Genomic DNA, 15,843 nt, shown 5'->3' with positions numbered 1-15,843 from the left:
TATCACAATATTTAATACATCATTTCAAAAAATATACAAGTTGTTTTATTATTTGACTAGCGAGGGGTACCCGGCGTTGCCTGGGTATTTTTCGGGGTATGTGAAAAAAGACCGAAAATGTGAAAAAAAAAACAGGTGCCCGTGAAAAAAAAAAAAAGTTGCCCGTGAAAAAAGAAACGAAGCCTTCACGACGCGCAGTTGGAAAATAGTAAGGTTTTTAAAAAAAAAAAACAAGTGCGCGTTTTTGATTGACGTGACGGCGAGAGGTATTCAGCAGTAAGCATTTTGTGCGGGACAGTTTTGAATAAGGTGAATAAATCGGTTGTTTTTTTTTTAACCCGCTCCCTGTTTATTAGGAGGAGCAAAATGAAAGCTACAGTCTGATATGACGAAGTCGACATTGAACAAACGTTACTTAGCTCTCTTGAGACAACTGGCTTTCGGCCTGTGATTAGAGTCAAGTTTCGCTTTTTTTATACCGAAAACCGAATGTAACGCGTGCCGATGCAGGAAATGTGGAATAATTAACGTTTGAAAGCCAATAAAATTAAATAGACAGGCGAGCTCCGTGGGTAACTCTGAGATATTACAATTTATAGATGACTAGCATTTCAGCCCGGCGTTGCCCGGGTGTTTGGAGGTGTATGCTGAGCAAAAAAAAAAAAGAGTAAATTTATTTTTTTAATTTGACCCCTATTATGACCCCTTAAAATTTATAGTTTCGGGCTCAAAACACTTTATTAAGTTAGATCCAGGTTCAAGGAATCTATATCTAAAATTTCAAGTGTTTAGACCCAAAATTGTCGGAGGAGTTTGGTAGAGTTCTTAAAGGTCAAATCGTTGAAATTTGACCCCTTAACAGCCAAATTTCTGGCTGACACCCGTCACATCGATTTTCCCAAATCTCAGTACCCGGTATTTCAAATTTCGAGTCTATAGACTAAAAATTGACAGAGTTATTGCGTAGGGAAATGTACACAGACAGACAGACACACAGACACATAGACAGACAGACAGACACGTTCACTTTTATAGATATATAGATATAAAAAGTTTTAAGAAGAAGCGAGCAAGCGCTTCTCTGAAAGAAGCCTTTTGTGGACATCGAGGAAAAGCGTACATACATACATACATACATACATTTTCGCTTTTATATATATAGATTATACAAAAAGTGCTGTATTATTCTTGTTTCGTGACAACAGAAGAAGTGTTTTTTTTTAATGAAACATTTGTTTTATTATTTGATAATTCCGGAAGTGTATTTTTTAATTGTTTTTTTTGTGTGTGTGTGTGTGTGTGTGTTTCGTTATGCCACCAGAAGTGTTAAAATTAAATTAATTTTTTTTAATGAATATATGGTTTCGTTTTTCGTGCGTTAACTCCGTGACTCCGTTCCGTTTGGTTGCGTTACATAATCAAGCGTATCCACTTCCGGTAGCTTGATTGGTAACTAAAGATCTTAATCTACATATTTGCTGCTGTTGCTGCTGCTATTATTATTATTATTATTATTATTATTATTATTATTATTATTATTATTATTATTATTGTTGTTGTTGTTGTTGGTGGTGGTGGTGGTGGTGGTGGTGGTAGTAGTAGTAGTAGTAGTAGTAGTAGTAGTAGTAGTAGTAGTAGTAGTAGTAAATTAAGAATCGTCCCATCACCAGTATATATATATATGTGCGTATGTATAATATATATATATATATATATATACTATTAGAATACCCATCTAAAGACGGATATAACTTATAAATTAGTTTTAAATTTTAAGTTTTTTTTTTCTTTTGAGAGATAGTTAGAGTTTTAGTAGCACCCCATCCTTAAATGCTAATGTTGAAAACCACAAATTTATTATTTAAGATGAATAGATGAATATTAATTTAAGTGGTGGTATATAGTGGGCTGTAGGTTTACTTTTGGCAGCTCTGTAACTTTGGTTGCCATTAATTTGGTCCTCTAGTCCTCACATTTCATTAACGCTTATATTTAGCTAGTTTTTTTTACATTAACGTTTTTTGGGTTTTTTTTTCACATTAACGTTTTTTTGTTTGTTTGTTTCTTTCCACATTAACGTTTTTTTTCACATTAACGTTTTTTGGGGGATTTTTTTCACATAAACGTTTTTTTTGTTTTTGTTTTTTCACATTAACGTTTTTTGGGGTTTTTTTCGCATTAACGTTTTTTTTTGTTTTTTTTCACATTATCGTTTTTTTTGTTTTTTCCACATTAACGTTTTTTTTCACATTAACGTTTTTTTTTGTTTTTTTTTTTCACATTAACGTTTTTTGGGTTTTTTTTCACATTAACGTTTTTTTTCCCCATTAACATTTTTTTGTTTTTTTTTTTCACATTACCGTTTTTTTTTTTCACATTACCGTTTTTTTTCACATTAACGTTTTTTTTCACATTAACATTTTTTTTGTTTTTTTTTTCACATTAACGTTTTTTTCACATTAACGTTTTTTTTTACATTAACGTTTTTTTTTCACATTAACGTTTTTGGGGGTTTTTTTTCACATTATCATTTTTTTGTTTTTTCCACATTAATGTTTTTTTTTTCACATTAATGTTTTTTTGCTTTTTTTTCATATTAACGTTTTTTTTTTCACATTAACGTTTTTTGGTTTTTTTTTCAAATTAACGTTTTTTGGGGTCTTTTTCACATTAACGTTTTTTTTGTTTTTTTTCACATTAACGTTTTTTTCACATTAACGTTTTTGGGGGGGTTCACATTAACGTAGTACTATTTTTAGCTCCTTGCACCAAGTGGATTCATGCCTAGTCTGCAGCGATTTCCAGAAAAAATCAGCATTTGACATTTAAAATTAAGATTGATTTGACAACATGAGAGAAAAAGTGTAACTGATAATCGAGCGAGTAATTTTCACTGGGAAATTGATGTCGAAGTGAATGGAATTTTGTGTTCTTCTAGTCGTTATATCTCGACTCCATTTTTTTACAAAAGCCTTTATATCTGGTCTTTCCAACAACGCATTTTTTCTAAATCTTTTAAACGTTCATTTCTCCTTCTCTGGTCACGTGTGATATTTTGTCTTTAGTGAGACGTAACCCTAACCTTAACCCTAACCCTGACCCTAACCCTAACCATGACCCTAACCCTAACCCTGACCCTAACCCTAACCCTGACCCTAACCCACGTGTCTCGAACCCCACTTTTTCCGAACACTGTTTCTCCAAACACAGCTTTTCCGAACACCCGTGCTTTTTTTTTGTCTTAGCTGTGACATCACTTTGCGCACCAGGCTTGGTCATTTACATATTTTTATGCGGCAACTCTGTTACACTACAGTCTACCTGGTTCGGATGGAAAGATGCGGTCCATCTGAATATACTTACTGTAAATTACGGTAATAATTAAATCAAAAGCCCAGAGTAAATAGTGGTATTATTTGTTGTTCTTTTTTTAATTGTCTCTATTATTCCAGTCACAAATAAAAGAGAGAAAAAATGTCAACATTTCTGATTTAAACTGCTACTTCACTACTAGAGATCAGTAACTAGTTTAGAGAGACACGCAGCTATTTTTGTCAATGGAGGAGGTAACCAGAATCCATGGGGATTGAAGTATGAACCCTTCCCCCCGCAATGTTGTATCAATTTTTAACATCATTTTAATGTTCAGATTTAAAAGACGCATCTTAGTTTATGTATTTAAGTGTAAACTAGATCTCTTTGTGTCGGTCTGTGGCGCTTAAGATTAGATAGCATTTTTGTCAATCTGTCACGCTTTCGTTTAGAATACCATTCTTTGATGCGTAGACAAATTTCTTAAGATTGAAATATTATTTTCGTTAGTCTGTCAGGCTTAAGTTTTTAATATCATTTTCGTTAGAATGTCAGACTTAAGATAGCATTTTCGTTGATCTCTCACCCTTAAGTTTTAAATAGCATTTACTTTGGTTTTTCTGGTTTAAGTTTGAAATCGAGCAAGTAATTTTCACTGGGAAATTGATGTCAAAGTGAATGGAATTTTGTGTTCTTCTATTGTAACGTAGTCGTTATATCTCGACTCCATTTTTTTTTTACAAAAGCCTTTATATCTGGTCTTTCCAACAACGCATTTTTTCTAAATCTTTTAAACAGTTCATTTCTCCTTCTCTGGTCACGTGTGATATTTTGTCTTTAGTGAGACGTAACCCTAACCCTAACCCTGACCCTAACCCACGTGTCTCGAACCCCACTTTTTCCGAACACTGCTTCTCCAAACACCGCTTCTCCGGACACCCGTGCTTTTTTTATGCGTAGACAAATTTCTTAAGTTTGAAATATCATTTTCGTTAGTCTGTCAGGCTTAAGTTTTTAATATCATTTTCGTTAGAATGTCAGACTTAAGATAGCATTTTCGTTGATCTCTCACCCGTAAGTTTTAAATAGCATTTACTTTGGTTTTTCTGGTTTAAGTTTGAAATAGCATTTTCATTAATTGTTATCTAGGGGTCATATTAGAGAGACATATATCGGTCACATTTAAAAAGTGAAATAGAGAGACGGTGACATGTAATACATGATGAAAGGGGGATAGATAGAGATACATTTATACAGTTCTGGGAATGTTTCTATAACATATATTTTTGAAATGAGTATTATCAGTTCTTTTATCACAGGAGAGGACAGTCATTATTTATTGATAGAAAGGGGGACACATTTCTGAAGGATGGGGTTTATACATAAAGTTCATTATTACGATGAGTGGACACAAAGTTACAATGATTCACAATACTTTTGTTTGTTGAAAATGACACAACTCAAGACGCAGTTACAAAAAATGATGACGTCCTTTATTTCTTCGACCGGTCAATGATTTCACATCAAGGAATTCAAAGTCACTACATGATTTAAACTTCTAACCCTTCGCTTCCAAAGGTGGATTCCTTCTGACCAATGTCAGCTCTGTCTCTCCGACTCTATCCCACCCTCTTTCGACTCTGTCTGTTTTTCTCCTAAAACTCCCAACTATATTGAGAACTCATCTCTTAGTCATGACGTTAATTGCATAGCCAACAACGTGCATTTCGATCCCATGGCCTAACCATGCTTCACTTGTCTCGTTCCCCCATGTTCGAGCATGTGCCCGACTCACGTGGTCTTGAACTCACGTGCATTGTTCACACATGTCTGCAAACAAGAATTCTCTAACCTATTTTTGGTCTAACCAATTTTACAATATGTTTAACATTTGCTATTGTTCGTTCTAAAATTCCTTATTTTAATTTCATTTTCATAAATAGAATTGAATCATCGAATTCCTTTTTCACAATAACATTTTTTTTTATTCAAATTTCACCCCAAACAAGGCACAGTGCCACTTTGAAGCAGGTGGCTACTATCAGGGACTTAATTAGCGGGGTCATTATGAAGGGAGATGAGTAGAAAGATGTTTGTTGACATTACACTTGAACTTCTGCATATCGTTGCAGTTGGGAAAGCAGAATCCCGGAAGGGAGTTCCAAAGACCCGCGGTTCTGGGGAAGAAACTATTGGAGTAAAAGGCTTTCTTGCACCTAGGGATCTCTACTGTAAAGGGATGAGACTTAGTAGCTTGTCGGGTTTGTCGGGGGTAGTTACGTCGGGGAGGTACAAGTGTTTGCAGTTCGTCAGAGCATTCACCATTAAAGTATTTGTAGAACAGGCAGAGGGATGCAACATCTCGTCGATGGGACAGAGGCTGAAGCCTAGATGACAGTTCAGGACCTATCAGGTTGGCGACTCTCTTTTGAACCCTGTCCAGGAGCGAGATACAAGAAGCAGATGCACCAGCCCAGATGTGACAACAGTACTCCATACATGGGCGAATGGTTGCCTTATAGAGGTATAGGATACTGTCAGGCGTAAGTAGTTTTCTAGCACGGTGGAGGGAGCCAACCTTCCTTGCAGCAGCCTTGGAAATGCCCTCAATGTATCTATTCCAGTTCATATTCCCTGTAAACGTTAGGCCGAGGAGTTTAAAAGAAGTACTTTCAGGTAATGTGTTCTTGGCCATTGCTATTGATGGTAGAGAAGGTTTCTTGGAGTTATTGAAGGAAACAAGCTTAGTCTTAGCAGCATTGAATGTGACCAACCATTTTTGTCCCCATTCCACTACGGATTGGAGGTCATCCTCTAGTGTTTCTGCCATTTCCTTGGATATGTGTTCATTTGTTTTCCCCTCATATCTGTTATAGAGAATGGTGTCATCGGCAAATATACCCATCTCCGAAACAATTTTATCAGGGAGGTCGTTTATGAATATCAGGAATAATAGAGGTCCAAGGATAGACCCCTGAGGTACTCCCGCATTTATGTCATATTGTTTGGATGTACGACCGTCGAGGACAACTTTGATTTTTCTATTACTTAAGAAGGATTTAATTACATTATGAATTCTTCCAGTGATTCCATATGATCTAATTTTCCATAGAAGACCATCGTGCCATACCCTGTCAAAAGCCTTAGATATATCGAGGGCCACCGCTCTACCCTCCCCTGTTTTATCCAATGAACGGTATATACGTTCAGAAACTACAGTTAAGATATCTGCTGTTGAACGGGCTTTTGCCTGAATCCATATTGTTTGTCAGTCAGGAGTTTAGCAGCTGTTAGGTGCTGGACTAGGGCTTGATTAACTAAGGACTCAAATATTTTGGCGAAAAGCGGGAGGAGGCTAATGAGGCGATAATTTAGTGGGTTAGTTCTTTCACCAGAATTCTTGAAGACTGGTACCACAGAGGCGGTTTTCCAGCAGTCGGGAAAACAAGATTCGTTAAGGCATTTATTGTAAAGTTTGGACAGAACTGGAGCAACCTCGGCAGAGCATTTTTTTAATAGTACAACCGGGATGAGATCTGGTCCTTATGCTTTTGAGGTGTCTAGGTTTTTTATAATAGCCAGTACCTGAGAAGGGGTGATTTTCAAATCTTCTAGTGAGGCGTCTGTTCGCAGAGGAAAATCAGGGAGTGAGTGGTGTACCGAGTTCAGTGTGGAGTTTGAGGCAAACCGACTGGCAAGCAGATTAGCCTTGTCAGTTGCCGTGCAAGCAACCTCATGACCATTTGATAGTGGGGGAATAGTTGACTGTCCATTATTTACTACGCTGTTGTAGATTTTCCAAAAATCCCGGGTTCCTAATTTCTGTGCTTCGATGCGTTTTCTGGTGGATTCAGAGTAATCTGTCTTAGCTGTCTCTATCACTCTCTTACAATTATTTCTAGCTTCTATAAACTTCTGTTTATTTGAGCTGGACTTATGTCGGTTGAATCTGCGGAATGCATGCTGCCTTTGACAAATGGCAGCTGCACAAGCAGAAGTAAACCATTGGGGGGGTGGGGCTTGCTATAGAATTTCCGTGCGGGAACATGTGCTTCAATAGCAGTTTTGAACCATTCAGTGGTCTCATTTGCACAAAATTCCGCTGGAAGAGTAAAGATATTTTGCCATGGCGCATCTCTGATGAGCTCCCTGAGGGCTTCCCAATCAGCCTTTTTGTAATACCTCGTTGTTTTGAGTATTCTAAACAACGAATTCTTTTTCAACAAACATATCTGCTATTTATTTTAAAACTCTCCTGAATCTTAATTCCAAACCATGCTTTTGAGGTTCGAATTCTCGGACTATCCTATCTCATTTTAATTTTCTTACGAGAACAGGGGACCTGTTCTCGTAAAATCATCTGTCATGCCTAAGTTTTAAATCGCATTTACGTTGGTCTCTCACGCTAAATATTGAAATAGCATTTTTGCTGGTCTGTCTCGCTTAAGTTTTAAATATCATTTTCATTGGTCTATCAAGCTAAAGTTTGGTATATGTTACAAATTATCAGTTTCATCGATCTTTTACGTTCAAGTTTGAAATATCAATTACATTCGTCCTTCATGCTTAAGTTTGAAAAAGCATTTTTGTTGTTTAATGTTTAAACAACATTTTCGTTGGTCTTTCGCATTTCAGTTTGAAAAGTACTTTTCGGTGGTCTGCTATACTTAACTTTGAATAGCATTTTCTATGGTCTGTCAGCTTTAAGTCTTAGAAAGCAGTTTCGTTAGTCTGTCACAAGTTTGAAATAGGATTTTCATTAGTTTGTCGCGCTTAATTTAAAAATAGCATTGAAGTTGCTCTATCAGGTTTAAGTTTTCGTTGGTCTGTCATGCTTAAGTTTTAAATAGGATTTTCCCGTATTAACGTGGAGTGGGAAATATAAAAGAGAAATGAACATTTTATGCAAATATTGAATTGCACGAATGCGTTTCGTCGTTTTGCGTATGTAATAAACGTTTCTTTTTATTGCAAAACGCCTTTTCTCTGCTTTTTAGGAGGGAGGGGGTACTTCAAGGAGGGGGCTCTCCTACAAAAGAGCTCTTTCTTTTTCTATCATTTTATTTTCATCTAACCTCTTTGTTCTATATTTATTTATTTTTTCTTCCATTTTTACGTTTCAATTTTCTTTCCTCTTTTTATATTTCCTTCCTTTACCGCAATTAATTTACTTTTTACTGCCTTCTTTCTTCTCCCTTTCGTACACACGCACACGCACACAGGCACACACATACATGTATAGATATATATACATATATATGTATGTGTGTATGTATGTGTCTATATATATATGCCGCTTTTGAATCGTATGCGGCAGAGTGTGTACGCTATTACATCCAATCAAGATGGCGTCCATTTTAATTCTTGCTCCGAGCGTTTCCCTTTAAATGAGCAATCCGCATAAAATTTTCGATTAAAATCTAAGAGCTTCTAAAAACTACTAATTTTACCGATTCCATGTGCGTGCGTTACTGTTGCTACACGCATACGAACTCTGAAATCATGTGAGCGTATCTTTCAATGATGTGTTTACCATGGGTGTTTGCTTCTTGTGAGCAATCATCGTTTGAGTACATGTTCTTATATGCGATGAGTGCATTTTCAGTTGCAATTAAAATACATATTTGCACACACATTTAGATTGGATATAAGTACATATTCTGATATGATTTAAGTAGATTTTCAGAAATTGTTTTGGTATGTATTCAAATATGATTTGATTATATATTCAAATATGATTTGATTATATATTCAAATATAATTTAAGTATAAATGAAGATATGATTTAAGTATATCTTCAATTATTATTTAGGTATATATTTAAATATTATTTAGTACATATAAAGATATTATTTATTACATATTCAGATATGATTTGAGTATATATTCAGATATGATTAAAGTATATATTCAGATATGATTTAAGTTATTATTAATATATGATGAAAGTACATATTCAGATATGATTTAAGTACATATTCGTATATAGTTTAAGTATATATTCAGATATGATTTAATATGTACTAAATAATATATAAATATATACCTAAATTATTATTAATATATGAGGAAAGTACATATTCAGATATAATTTGAGTAAATATTTCGATATAATTTGAGTACATATTTAGATATGATTTAAGTATATATTCAGATATGATTTGAGTATATATTCAGATATGATTTAAGTATATATTCAGATATGATTTGAGTATATATTCAGATATGATTTGGGTATATATTAAGACATAATTTGAGTATATATTCAGATATGATTTGAGTACATATTCAGATATGATTTAAGTATATATTCAGATATGATTTAAGTATATATTAAGACATAATTTAAGTATATATTCAGATAATATTAAGTATATATTCACATATGATTTAAGTATATAATCAGATAAGTATATATTCAGATATGATTTGAGTATTATTCAGATATGATTTGAGTATATATACAGATATGTATATATTTAGATATGATTTAAGTCTGTATTCAGATATGATTTGAGTATATATTAAGATATGATTTAAGTATATATTCAGATATGATTTAAGTATATATCCAGATATGATTTTAGTATATATTCAGATGTGATTTTACTATATATATTGAGTATATATATTCAGATATGTATATATACAGATATGATTTAAGTATATATTCAGATATAATTTGAGTATATATACAGATATGTTTATATTTAGATATGATTTAAGTCTATATTCAGATATGATTTAAGTACATATTCTGATATATTACTGTATATGCGCATATGATCTGAGCATATATTTAAATAAATATGATTTGAGTTCACTTATGATTTACTTACATTAATAGATGTGATGTAAGTACATTTTCAGATATGATTTGAGTCCATTTTTAAATATGATTTCCGTAAATATTTAATTTTTTTTTAGTTAGCGTGACTCCCCATTAAGAATTGCCACCATAGAATGGTATAGTTAATATAATGTGCACTCGTTTCTTCAATCTAACCAATTAATCTATAAATAAACTTCATTATGTAACTAAGTTGTCCAACTGTTTTTTTCTTATTGCCATTCTACATAATCACACTCGGACATTCAGAGCTAGAACTTGTTGGATAACGTAAACAGGTATGAAATATGATAGGATTGCAGAAGGAATCAGAAATCTGAAGAATGCAAAAGCAAACATTTAAGTCATTCTGTATTCAGAATATTTTACAGGAATACAAATTTCGATATTCATATCCTTATTAGGTAAGAATAAATACGGACAAATTACGTTGATAAGCGATGTTGAGCCTGGTCATTACACCAATGAGTGACAATTTGGGAACACAGGTACTGTATATGCTCTCCGCTTATCTCGACAAATGTTCCAGTCAGTATTTGGCCTCTGCTTGCAACTGGACCTAAGCTTGCCTCGACTACTGTTCTAGTGAGTCTTTGGTCTCTGCTTGCAACTGGACCTAAGGTGGTCTCGACAAATGTTCGAGTCAGTCGTTTGCCTCTGCTTGCAACTGGACCTAAGCTTACCTCGACATATGTTCCAGTCAGTCGTTGGCCTCTGCTTGCAAATGGACCTAAGCTTACCTCGACATATGTTCCAGTCAGTCTTTAGCCTCTGCTTGCAACTGGACCTAAGCTTACCTCGACAAATGTTCCAGTCGGTCTTTGGCCGCTGCTTGCAGCTGGACCTAAGCTTACCTCGAGAATGTTCTAGTCAGTAATTGGCCTCTGCTTGCAACTGGATCTAAGCTTACCTCGACATATGTACCAGTCAGTCTTTAGCCTCTGCTTTCAAATGGACCTAAGCTTACCTCGACTACTGTTCTAGTGAGTCTTTGACCTCTGCTTGTAACTCGACCAAAGCTTACCTCGAGATATGTTCCAGTCTGTCTTTGGCCTCTGCTTTCAAATGGACTTAAGGTTACCTAGACAAATGTTCCAGTCAGTCTTTGGCCTCTGCTTGCAACTGGACCTAACCTTACCTCGACAAATGTTCCAGTCAGTAATTGGCCTCTGCTTGCAACTGGACCTAAGCTTACCTCGACAAATGTTCCAGTCAGTCTTTAGCTTCTGCTTGCAACTGGACCTAAGCTTAACATCGACATATGTGCCAGTCAGTCTTTGACCTCTGCTTGAAACTGGACCTAAGCTAAACATCGACATATGTGCCAGTCAGTGTTTGGCCTCTGCTTGCAACTGGACCTAAGCTTACCTCGACATATGTACCAGTCAGTCGTTGGTCTCTGCTTGCAACGGGACCTAAGCTTACCTCGACATATGTTCCAGTCAGTAATTGGCCTCTGCTTGCAACTTGACCTAAGCTTACCTCGACAAATGTTCCAGTCAGTCTTTAGCTTCTGCTTGCAACTGGACCTAAGCTTAACATCGACATATGTGCCAGTAAGTCTTTGGCCTCTGCTTGCAGCTGGACCTAAGCTTACCTCGACATATGTACCAGTCAGTCTGTGACCTCTGCTTGCAACTGGATCTAAGCTTACCTCGACTACTGTTCTAGTGAGTCTTTGGCCTCTGCTTGTAACTTGACCTAAGCTCACCTCGACAAATGTTCCAGTTAGTCTTTGGCCTCTGCTTGCAACTGGACCTAAGCTTTCCTCGACAAATGTTCCAGTCAGTCTTTGGCCTCTGCTTGCAACTGGACCTAAGCTTGCCTCGACTACTGTTCTAGTGAGTCTTTTGGCTCTGCTTGCAACTGGACCTAAGGTGGTCTAGACAAATGTTCCAGTCAGTCTTTGGCCTCTACTTGCAACTGGACCTAAGCTTAACATCGACATATGTTCCAGTCAGTCTTTGGCCTCTGCTTGCAAATGGACCTGAGCTTATCTCGACACATGTTCTAGTCAGTCTTTGGCCTCTGCTTGCAACTGGACTTTAGCTTACCTCGACATATGTTCCAATCAGTCTTTTGCCTCTGCTTGCAAATGGACCTAAGCTTACCTCGACATATGTTCCCGTCAGTGTTTGGCCTCTGCTTGCAATTGGGCCTAAGCTTACCTCTACAAATGTTCCAGTCAGTCTTTGGCCGCTGCTTGCAAATGGACCTAAGCTTACCTCGACATATGTTCCAGTCAGTCATTGGCCTCTGCTTGCAACTGGATCTAAGCTTACCTCGACATATGTACCAGTCAGTCTTTGGCCTCTGCTTGCAAATGGACCTAAGCTTACCTCCGCTACTGTTCTAGTGAGTCTTTGACCTCTGCTTGTAACTGGACCTAAGCTTACCTCGACAAATGTTCCAGTCAGTCTTTGGCCTCTGCTTGCAAATGGACCTAAGGTTACCTAGACAAATGTTCCAGTCAGTCTTTAGCTTCTGCTTGCAACTGGGCCTAGGCTTAACATCGACATATGTTCCAATCAGTCTTTGGCCTCTGCTTGCAACTGGACCTAAGCTTAACATCGACATATGTGCCAGTCAGTGTTTGGCCTCTGCTTGCAACTGGACCTCAGCTTACCTCGACATATGTTCCAGTCAGTCTTTGACCTCTGTTTGCAACTGGACCTAAGCTTACCTCCACAAATGTTCCAGTCAGTCTTTGGCCTCTACTTGCAACTGGACCTAAGCCTACCTCGACATATGTACCAGTCAGTCTTAGGCCTCTGCTTGCAGCTGGACCTAAGCTTACCTCGACTACTGTTCTAGTGAGTCTTTGGCCTCTGCTTGTAACTGGACCTAAGCTTACCTCGACAAATGTTCCAGTCAGTCTTTGGCCTCTGCTTGCAAATGGACCTAAGGTTACCTAGACAAATGTTCCAGTCAGTCTTTAGCTTCTGCTTGCAACTGGGTCTACGCTTAACATCGACATATGTTCCAATCAGTCTTTGGCCTCTGCTTGCAACTCGACCTTAGCTTAACATCGACATATGTTCCAGTCAGTGTTTGGCCTCTGCTTGCAACTGGACCTCAGCTTTATCGACATATGTTCCAGTCAGTCTTTCACCTCTGCTTGCAACTGGACCTAAGCTTACCTCCACAAATGTTCCAGTCAGTCTTTGGCCTCTACTTGCAACTGGACCTAAGCTTACCTCGACATATGTACCAGTCAGTCTTAGGCCTCTGCTTGCAGCTGGACCTAAGCTTACCTCGACTACTGTTCTAGTGAGTCTTTGGCCTCTGCTTGTAACTGGACCTAAGCTTACCTCGACAAATGTTCCAGTAAGTCTTTGGCCTCTGCTTGCAACTGGACCTTTGCTTAACATCGACATATGTGACAGTAAGTTTTTGGCCTCTGCTTGCAACTGGACTTTAGCTTACCTCGACAAATATTTCAGTCAGTCTGTTGGCTCTGCTTGAAAATTGACCTAATCTTACCTCGACACATGTTCTAGTCAGTCTTTGGTCTCTGCTTGCAACTGGACTTTAGCTTACCTCGACAAATATTTCAGTCAGTCTGTTTGCTCTTCTTGCAAATGGACCTAAGCTTACCTCGACAAATGTTCCAGTCAGTAATTGGCCTATGCTTGCAACTGGACCTAAGCTTACCTCGACAAATGTTCCAGTCAGTCTTCGGGCTCTGCTTGCAAATGGACCTAAGCTTACCTCGACAAATGTTCCAGTCAGTCTTTGGCCTCTGCTTTAACCTAGACCTTAGCTTACCTCGACAAATGTTCCAGTCAGTCTTTGGCCTCTGCTTGCAAATGGACCTAAGCTTACCTCGACAAATGTTCCAGTACGTCTTTGACCTCTGCTTGCAACTGGACCTAAGCTTACCTCCACAAATGTTCCAGTCAGTCTTTGGCCTCTACTTGCAACTGGACTTTAGCTTACCTCGACATATGTACCAGTCAGTCTTAGGCCTCTGCTTGCAGCTGGACCTAAGCTTACCTCGACTACTGTTCTAGTGAGTCTTTGGCCTCTGCTTGTAACTGGACCTAAGCTTACCTCGACAAATGTTCCAGTCAGTCTTTGACCTCTGCTTGCAACTGGACCTTTGCATATGTGACAGTCAGTGTTTGGCCTCTGCTTGCAACTGGACTTTAGCTTACCTCGACAAATATTTCAGTCAGTCTGTTGGCTCCGCTTGCAAATTGACCTAATCTTACATCGACACATGTTCTAGTCAGTCTTTGGTCTCTGCTTGCAACTGGACTTTAGCTTACCTCGACAAATATTTCAGTCAGTCTGTTGGCTCTGCTTGCAAATGGACCTAAGCTTACCTCGACAAATGTTCCAGTCAGTAATTGGCCTATGCTTGCAACTGGACCTAAGCTTACGTCGACAAATGTTCCAGTCAGTCTTTGGCCTCTGCTTGCAAATTGACCTAAGCTTACCTCGACAAATGTTCCAGTCAGTCTTTTGCCTCTGCTTTAACCTAGACCTTAGCTTACCTCGACAAATGTTCCAGTCAGTCTTTGGCCTCTGCTTGCAAATGGACCTAAGCTTACCTCGACATATGTTCCAGTCAGTCTTTGGCCTCTGCTTTAACCTAGACCTTAGCTTACCTCGACAAATGTTCCAGTCAGTCTTTGGCCTCTGCTTGCAAATGGACCTAAGCTTACCTCGACAAATGTTCCAGTCAGTCTTTGACCTCTGCTTGCAACGGGACCTAAGCTTACCTCCACAAATGTTCCAGTCAGTCTTTGGCCTCTACTTGCAACTGGACCTAAGCTTACCTCGACATATGTACCAGTCAGTCTTAGGCCTCTGCTTGCAGCTGGACCTAAGCTTACCTCGACTACTGTTCTAGAGAGTCTTTGGCCTCTGCTTGTAACTGGACCTAAGCTTACCTCGACAAATGTTCCAGTCAGTCTTTGGCCTCTGCTTGCAACTGGACCTTTGCTTAACATCGACATATGTGACAGTCAGTTTTTGGCCTCTGCTTGCAACTGGACTTTAGCTTACCTCGACAAATATTTCAGTCAGTCTGTTGGCTCTGCTTGCAAATGGACCTAAGCTTACCTTGACAAATGTTTCAGTCAGTAATTGGCCTATGCTTGCGACTGGACCTAAGCTTACCTCGACAAATGTTCCAGTCAGTCTTTGGCCTCTGCTTGCAAATGGACCTAAGCTTACCTCGACAAATGTTCCAGTCAGTCTTTTGCCTCTGCTTTAACCTAGACCTTAGCTTACCTCGACAAATGTTCCAGTCAGTCTTTGGCCTCTGCTTGCAAATGGACCTAAGCTTACCTCGACAAATGTTCCAGTCAGTCTTTGACCTCTGCTTGCAACTGGACCTAAGCTTACCTCTACAAATGTTCCAGTCAGTCTTTGGCCTCTACTTGCAACTGGACCTAAGCTTACCTCGACATATGTACCAGTCAGTCTTAGGCCTCTGCTTGCAGCTGGACCTAAGCTTACCTCGACTACTGTTCTAGTGAGTCTTTGGCCTCTGCTTGCAACTGGACCTAAGCTTACCTCAGCATATGTTCCAGTCATTCATTGGCTTCTGCTTGCAACTGGACCTAAGCTTACCTCGACATATGTTCTAGTCATTCTTTGGCCATATTCTTTGGCCTCTGCTTGCAACTTGACCTAAACTTACCTCGACATATGTTCCAGTCAGTCTTTTG

Source organism: Euprymna scolopes, chromosome 22, assembly GCF_053919585.1.
Source record: "Euprymna scolopes isolate OS-2025 chromosome 22, ASM5391958v1, whole genome shotgun sequence".
Lineage (NCBI taxonomy): Eukaryota > Metazoa > Mollusca > Cephalopoda > Sepiida > Sepiolidae > Euprymna > Euprymna scolopes.
Note: the sequence above shows the minus strand (reverse complement) of the source record.